This window comes from Cebus imitator, unplaced genomic scaffold (assembly GCF_001604975.1).
Source record: "Cebus imitator isolate Cc_AM_T3 unplaced genomic scaffold, Cebus_imitator-1.0 Scaffold560, whole genome shotgun sequence".
Taxonomy (NCBI): domain Eukaryota; kingdom Metazoa; phylum Chordata; class Mammalia; order Primates; family Cebidae; genus Cebus; species Cebus imitator.
Genome location: NW_016107875.1, coordinates 832,101 through 840,350, shown reverse-complemented (window position 1 = coordinate 840,350; position 8,250 = coordinate 832,101). Strand labels below are relative to the sequence as shown.

Sequence of the window (8,250 nt, the reverse complement as noted above, 5' to 3'; positions counted from 1 at the left end):
GCACGTGCCTGTAATCCCAGCTACTCAGGAGGCTGAGGCAGGAGAATTGCCTGAACCCGGGAGGCGGAGGTTGCGGTGAGCCGAGATCGCGCCATTGCACTCCAGCCTGGGTAACGAGCGAAACTCCGTCTAAAAAAAAAAAAACGTTTCTTCCAGCTCAGATGCTGTTAAGATTAGGGATGATGTGTGTGTTTTGTCTTTCCAGTGGGCCGTTGTTAGCTACCAGGTGACCTTGCCTAGGGAATAGGATCCTGCTTTGAGGGAAAAGGAAAAAGTGGGACCCACAAGTCACAAATTTCTAAAGTCTGTAGTTACTGCTGGAATGATTACTGTTATTTTAATAGTTGTCGTCGGGCGTGGTGGCACGTGCCTGTAGTCGCAGCTACTCGGGAGGCTGAGGTGGGAGGATCGCTTGAGCCCAGAAGCTCTGGGCTGTAGTGTGCTATGCCAATCGGGTGTCTGCACTAAGTTCGGCATCAATATGGTGACTTCCTGGGAGTGGCGGACCACCAGGTTGCCTAAGGAGGGGTGAACCAGCCCAGGTCAGAAATGGAGCAGGTCAAAACTACCGTGCTGATCAGTAGTGGGATCGTAGTGGGATTGTGCCTGTAAATAGCCACTTGCACTCCAGCCTGGGCAACATAGAGAGAACGCGTCTCTTAAAAAAAAAGAAAAAAGAAAAATAGTTATTGTCTATAAGATTGGTAATAGGAAAGTGAGAGTAATCTTATTCTTAAGAAGTTTTGGTGAGGAAGTTATGAATGATTTCTGACTCTTACCACATTCCTCTTTACTTCAACACTCTTGGCTTTGCTGTTGGGTGTGCTTTAGTTTTACCATCTGATAACCCAGCATGAAAATCTGATCTTGGGTATCACATTCTCCTTTGTGATTTGGCTTGTTAATAATTGAAGTACCTAACGGTTCTGGGTGTGAACTGTGCATACTTTACAATTAATCTAGAGCCAGAGAAGTGAGTTTCCTATTGAAGTAATGAGCAAAACCTTGTGGCTCTTAATATAAAAATGTTATACAGAAATAACCAAAACATAACAGGATATAGTTTAATTCTGTTTTTATAACATAAACCTTAAATATAGAAGTAATTTTAAACTTGTTGGTGTCCTCTTCCTTTCCAATTTGGGTGTGTAGGAGTCTGTTAATCAGGAATTTTGTTAGTGCTAATGCTAGTGTGGCTTTTTTTTTAATCTATGTAAACATGACCCTGTAAGACAGCTGTGTTTAATGTAGTAAAGAATCATGGGGAGACTTTGCAGTGTTTCTTGTTGGGACTTAGTGTCTGTATATTTTAGTATTTAGAGGATGTGGTTTGGTACTTTGAAAATAAGAGGGAGGTCACCTAACTCATAGCTGAATGCCTGCATGTCTAGATTGTTCCGTCCTGGAGGTTATTAACAACATGAAAGTTGTTTTTATTCTAGTTAAACTGATAGTATTAAGTTAAATAATTTTATTGTGGAAGTGTTTGTTTACACATGGCTGCTGAGTAGAATTTTCCTTATAATCTGATTACATAGGAATGTTTTAGGTAACCAGAGTGCTGCTACACAAGCCAGAGCCCTTTGTACTTTGCAGAGCAATAACCAAGATGAGGAGTGTCCTCTTTTTCTCCACATTTTCCACCTCTTGTCTTGGAGAAAGCAGGGTGCTAGATCAGATGGAGTTGCTTAATTGCATTAACTTCATGGGCTGCTCAAATATTGATTAGTCAGACACTCATAAACTTTCACTTACGAGAGTCTTGCCAACTGGCTGGTTTAAGTCCTTAGGTTTGACGTAGATTCACTCTGAGTACTTACCATGTACAAGACACTGTGGTGCATACCCTATGGAGACACAGAAAAGAATAACATTACTTCTGTCTTGAAGACGGGGTAGAATCTGGGAAGTGTCCCAGGGAAAGAACAGTTCTGGGAATTCAACGGAGGCATATAGTTAGTAGCCATTGGGTAATATTGATGGGGTGGGGGTGGGGCAGCGGATGTGATCTGGGCAAGGAGGGGGCCAGTTGGAGAAGTGGTTTCAGTAGTTCCAGTGGGTAAAGGGTGATAAGGATGCTCATAAAGCACAGAGGAAAGATCAAATTGACAAGACCAGGCCACTGTGAATATGAAGGACACGTTCGAGGAGCTAAGGTGGGAGCTCTTAATCAGGAGCCCTGAGCTTTCCTCCAAATCCCACCATTTAATGTGTATGCCTTGGTATTTTTGGGATGCAGAGAACTTGGACCTTTTCTCAGATGTTCAAAAGGGTCCAGCATCCAAAAACGGTTGATGACTGCTGCGCTGAGTTTTCAACCGTTGGTGACAAGATGGTGAGACCTGTAGAGAAATGAGGTAGTTTGTGGTAGAGCAAACTCTTCCATGTGGAGGTATAGTGGGATTTGGGGAATAGAGTTTATGAAATGGTCCACAGACGGATGGCTTGCCTTTGCATACTGGGTTTCCCACCCATCAAGTTAGGCTGACCCATTGCACTGGATTGGGTGGAGGGCAGGTGTTTTCAAGTCGAAGGAGTTCAGGTGAAGGGCAGGTGCTTTTATTCAAAGGAGTTCCTTAGCATTATCTCCTCCCTTATTTGGAGATCAGATTAAACATGCAGGGGACTAGAATGCAGTTGTAGTTTCAGTGCTTACTTTTTATGGAAAAGTGCCTCTTTTTTTTGTTTATTTTTATTTATTTATTTATTTATTTATTTATTTTGGAAAATAATGCCTGTTATGTGAAAAGTATTCTGAAAAGTATAATCCCCTGGGGCAGGGGATTATAAAAACATCACACCTGGGATCTTGCCTTTAAGGAGTTGATGGTAGGTAGTGCTTTCCTTTGGCTTGTTGTTCAGCTTGGGTCTGTGTATGTTCAATTATTTTCAGCCATTTCCTGGGCAATGGGAAACATTTCTGTTAAAACAAACTTCGGACTTTGATCTGTGACTTATATTTCCTTTTAGAGAATGAAAAACCACTGGGATTAGAGGGTGTATAAAATACAATAATAAATATAGTGTATTTGTAATTAAGAACCTTCTGTACAACCAGTTTGGTGGCTTTTAGGCAACTCTTTTGACTCTATTTTTTACGTGTGTGTGCATATGGCTTCATTTAAAATACTATAAAGCACATTTTAAAAAATGACCCAGTACTTAGTATTCTAAGATGAACTGCTATTTGTATAATTGATCATTTAAATGCTTATTACACTTTTAATCAGTTTCCATGTTTATAAAATGAGAATAATTATATGTAGCTCACTGAGTTATCCTGAAGATGAAATTTATATGCAGATATACATAATGAAGCTTTTTAGAGCAGTGTATAACTACATGCTAATTGCTCAAAAAATATTAATGGCTACATCATTATTAAGAATATTTTAAAATTAGTACTGTCATTTTCCCTTCCTACATGACTGAATGTGGGAGGTTACTATTTTTAATTTTATTTTTTTATTTTTTGCCGTTTTTATGGCTTTATTTAAACACAAAACATGCACATAAGCTGTCTACTCATTTTCGTTGCTGTGCAGCCTGGCATTGGGGTTGGTGACTCTGATGGCCAGTTGGGCAGCTCTTTCCACGATGGCTTTGCAGCTCTTGGAGGAAATACTGTGAGCGATCTCAGCACAATAAGATTTGTTGCACATCAGCAGCACTTCCAGGTCCTTCACGTTGTGGACAAGGAACTTGCAGAAGCCACTGGGCAGCATGTGCTTTGTTTTCTTGTTGCTCCTGTAACCAATGTTAGGCATCAAGATCTGGCCTTTGAACCTTCTGCGAACCCTGTTGTCAATACCTCTGGGATTCTGCCAGTTACGCTTAATTTTGACATATCGGTCTTACTGATGCCGATGAACTTCTTGGTTCTCTTTTTGACCATCTGGGACTTCACAAGGGGTCTAAGGGTGGCCATGCTGCTGAAGAGCAGATAGCTACCACCTCCATAGGCAGCGCCGAGGACCAGAGCGACTATTCTTGTAAAAGGATTTACAGTGAGATACCTTTGAATGGTAAAATTTTCTATGCATTTATTCAAATGTTTACATGACCTTTAAAGTGTGAAAGTTAAGTGCACTTATACAAGGCAGATTCAGGTACTAATTAGACTGCTCATTTAGATTACAGAATAGGGGATTGAAAGTTACATGCATTTAATTAGGAATTGGATTGATTGTTCTTGACTGGTGTTGTCTTTTAGTTCTTTTTTATTGTTAGACTTCCCATGTGTTTGTCTCTTTTTCTTTTTATCTTTTAAAAATTGCTTTCTGACTTATTTCCTGTTGAGTTTTCAGTAATGGGTGTGGAGTAGGGCAAGAACTTATGTTGGTGCCCGTTGTTTGAACCAGGAAGGAGCAACTGCATTAGATAGCCTGGGGCTCAGTGGGAGGGACTTTAGATGAGTCCCTGCAGAGCTGCCCTGCTCAGGGAACCACCGAATTCCAGTTTCCTAACTCCAAATTGGGCAGTGTGTGGCTCTACACTGTATGTGCATATGAACATTTTAAGGCCCATTCATCCAGTGCTTTCTGAATGCTCCCATTTGTTTAGTTCTCCTTTTTAAAAATCAATAATTGTGGGAAAATTTAGCTATGTACGGAAATAGTAGTGAGAAACCCTTCACTCAGCCATCATGCAGCGTCCGCAGCTGAGCATCTCATGGCGGGTCTTGTTTGCTCAATACTCCCAGCTATTTCTTTTCTCCCACGTTATTTTGCAAGAAATCCCAGACATATCATTTAATCTAAAAGTATTTCAGGATGTATCTGTAAGAGATGAGGACTTAAAAATGTATACACATATTTTGAGAACTTTCCAGAAATGTTTTTTAAAAAATGCACACACACATAAAGAATACATACACGCATATGCCGCACACACACACACACATTTTCTTTCCTTCCTTCCTTCCTTCCTTCCTTCCTTCCTTCCTTCCTTTCCTTCCTTCCTTCCTTCCTTCCTTTCTTTTCTTTTCTTTCTTTCTTTCTTCCTTTCTTTCCTTTCTTTCCTTTTCTTTTTTCTTTCTTCTTTCTTTTCTTTCTTTGTTTTTCTCTTTCTTTCCTTCCTTCCTCCCTTCCTTTTTTCTTTCCTTCTTTCTTTCCCTCCCTCCCTCCCTCCCTTCCTTCCTTCCTTCCTTTTTTTTCTTCCTTTCTTTCCTTTCCTTCCCTTCCCTTCCCTCCCCTCCCCTCCCCTCTTTCTTTCTTTCTTTCTTCCTTTCTTTCTTTTTCTTTCTTTCTTTCTCTTTTGTCTTTGTCACCCAAGCTGGAGTGCAGTGGCACAATCTTGGCTCACTGCAACCTCCACCTCCCTAGTTCAAGCGATTCTCCTGCCTCAGCCTCCCAAGTAGCTGGGATTACAGGTGCACGCCACCACCCCTGGCTAATTTTTTGTATTTTTAGTAGAGACAGGGTTTCACCATGTTAGCCAGGATGATCTAGATCTCCTGACCTTATGATTCACCCACCTCAGCCTCCCAAACTGCTGGGATTACAGGCATGAGCCACCGTTCCCGGCCCACATCCCACATATTATTTATTTTATGGTCTGTGTAACTCAGAATCCTATATAGTGTATTTAGTTGATTGGTCTCTTCAGTGTTTTTTGGAGACAGTCTCACTCTGTCTTTCAGGCTAGAGTGCAATGACATGATCTTGGCTCACTGCAACCTCTGCCTCCTAGGCTCAAGAGAGTCTCCTGCCTCAGCCTCCTAAGTAGCTGTGACCACAGACATGCACCACCATGCCAGGCTAATTTTTGTATCTTTAGTAGAGACAGGGTCTAGCCGTGTTGCCCAAACTGGTCTCAAACTCCTGAACTAAGGGATTCACTCGCATAGCCTCCCAAAGTGCTGGGATTACAGGCGTGAGTCACTGCACCTGGCCTATATTTTAATGTCATTTTCTTCTGTTCTCTAGCATTTCTCATTTTATAGAACAAATTTTTTTTTGTAAATAAATTTAGTATAAATTGACACCACAACAGTATCTGTGCATATTATCTAGCGTGTGTCCTGTGTAGTTGTTCCAGCCTTACTGCTTGGTAATGTCATCTGTCCTCAGGCCTTCAAGACTATCATATTCAATTTTTGAAGTTTCTTTTTGCCAAAAATAAAACTTGAATGTTCCTATTGATGGCTTTTGTTGCTAAGTTGATTTCAATACATTAGAAAATTACAGATTTGGAAATGAATGAAAGGCTAAGGGATTGATGTATCTCTCTCAAATGTGTCATGAGGGCAGAAATTCCTCGGTTTTGTTCATGCTGAAGCGGCAGACTAGCGCAATGTCTGACACTTAGAGGGAAGTTAAATATTTGATAAACAAATGAATTAATTTTAAGTAAGGTATCAAACTTGAGGCATCTATAATTGAACCTGAAGCCCCACTTCTGCTTCCTTTCATAGTCATACCTCTTGTACTCTACTTACCACTTGAATAAGCCTGCCAAGGAGTACCTCACCATGAGCTCTTCAGAATCTCCTTCCCTCATTGCATAGTGTGGTGGTAAGAGCATGGGCTTTGGCTCCTGATTGCACACATACTCTGTATATGCTTGCTGTGTGATCTCTGCAAGTTTCTTAACCTGCCTCTGATTCAGTTTCTTCATCTACAGTTGGAGATAAGAGTATGTGCTGCTTTTATGGATATTGTCACCTTGATCGTTGCAAGTTCCTTAACCCATCTCCCATTCCATTTCTTCATCTACAAGAGTATGTACTTCTTGGGGTTTTATGGGTGTTGTGAGCTTAAAACAGTATGTGGCATATAGTAAACATTTTAGAGGTATTAGAGCTATTATTATTCTAGAATAAAAACAAGTTATTCTAGTCTTACTTGTACCTTTTATCTCTAGCTCTTCCTTGGTTTCTTTTTTTTTTTAGGCTTAAAAACAGTTCTCTAAGATAGATACAAAACCCTTGCCATATAACTTGCACGATTGTCTTGCTGGTAGCAGTGAAAATTAGCATTATCCCTTTGGAGAGTGGTTGGACAAGATATATCTAGTCATGAAAATACACTCTTGACTCAAGAGTTTCACTTCTGGAAATCTTTTCTAAGGATATACACTTAAATGCATGAGACTCTATTTGTAAAGATGTTACATTATAATGTCCAGGCTTAGAGGGAATGGTTAAATATTTTCTGGTACTTAGGCATTTACGATACTGCTTTTGAAGCCATGTAATAAAACATGGAAAATATCTCCTTGTGGTAAAAAGTACATTGTATGTACAATATGATCATAACCACATTAAGTAATATATACTGACAAAGGGCTGATATCCAGAATTTACAAAGAACTGAAACAGATTTACAGGAAAAAAACAAGCCCATTCAAAAGTGGGCGAAGGATATGAACAGACACTTTACCAAAGAAGACATACATGAGGCCAACAAACATAGGAAAAAATGCTCATCATCACTGGTCATCAGAGAAATGCAAATCAAAACTACACTGAGAGACCATCTCATGCCAGTTAGAATGGCGATCATTAAAAAATCTGGAGACAGCTGATGCTGGAGAGGATGTGGAGAAATAGGAACACTTTTACCCTGCTGGTGGGAGTGTAAATTAGTTCAACCATTGTGGAAGACAGTGTGGCGATTCCTCAAGGACCTAGAAATAGAAATTCCATTTGACCCAGCAATCCCATTTACTGAGTATATATCCAAAGGATTATAAATCGTTCTACTATAAGGACACATGCACACAAATGTTCATTGTAGCACTGTTTACAATAGCGAATACCTGGAACCAACCCAAGTGCCCACCAATGATAAAACAGAAAATCAAACACCGCATGTTCTCACTCATAGGTGGGTGTAGAACAGTGAGAACGCATGGACACAGGGAGGGGAGCATCACACACTGGGGTCTGTTGGGGGGAAATAGGGGAGGGACAGCAGGGGGTGGAGAGTTGGGGAGAGATAGCGTGGGAAGAAATGCCAGATATAGGTGAAGGGGAGGAAGGCAGCAGATCACACTGCCATGTGTGTACCTGTGCAACAATCTTCCATGTTCTTCACATGTACCCCAAAACCTAAAATGCAATAAAAAAATAAAATTTAATTTAATTTTTAAGAAAAGGAAAAGCACAGGTCACCAATGCTCTTGCATGCTTTTATTTTTCCCTGGGTGTGTTTTCAACCTTGGCTAAATAAACTTGGATTCATTCTGAAAAGAAAACACACACACACACACACACACACACAAACACACACGCACTGTGTCTTCAAC

At 40.4% G+C, this 8,250-nt stretch overlaps 1 protein-coding gene and 1 pseudogene across 1 annotated transcript in view; one reads left to right on the top strand and one right to left on the bottom strand.

Moving 5' to 3' along the window:
• Positions 1-8,250, top strand: part of FBXO34 (F-box protein 34) — a 91,032-nt gene that overhangs the window by 67,073 nt on the left and 15,709 nt on the right. The window lies entirely within an intron of this gene.
• On the bottom strand, positions 2,047-4,789 carry LOC108294067 (annotated as a pseudogene).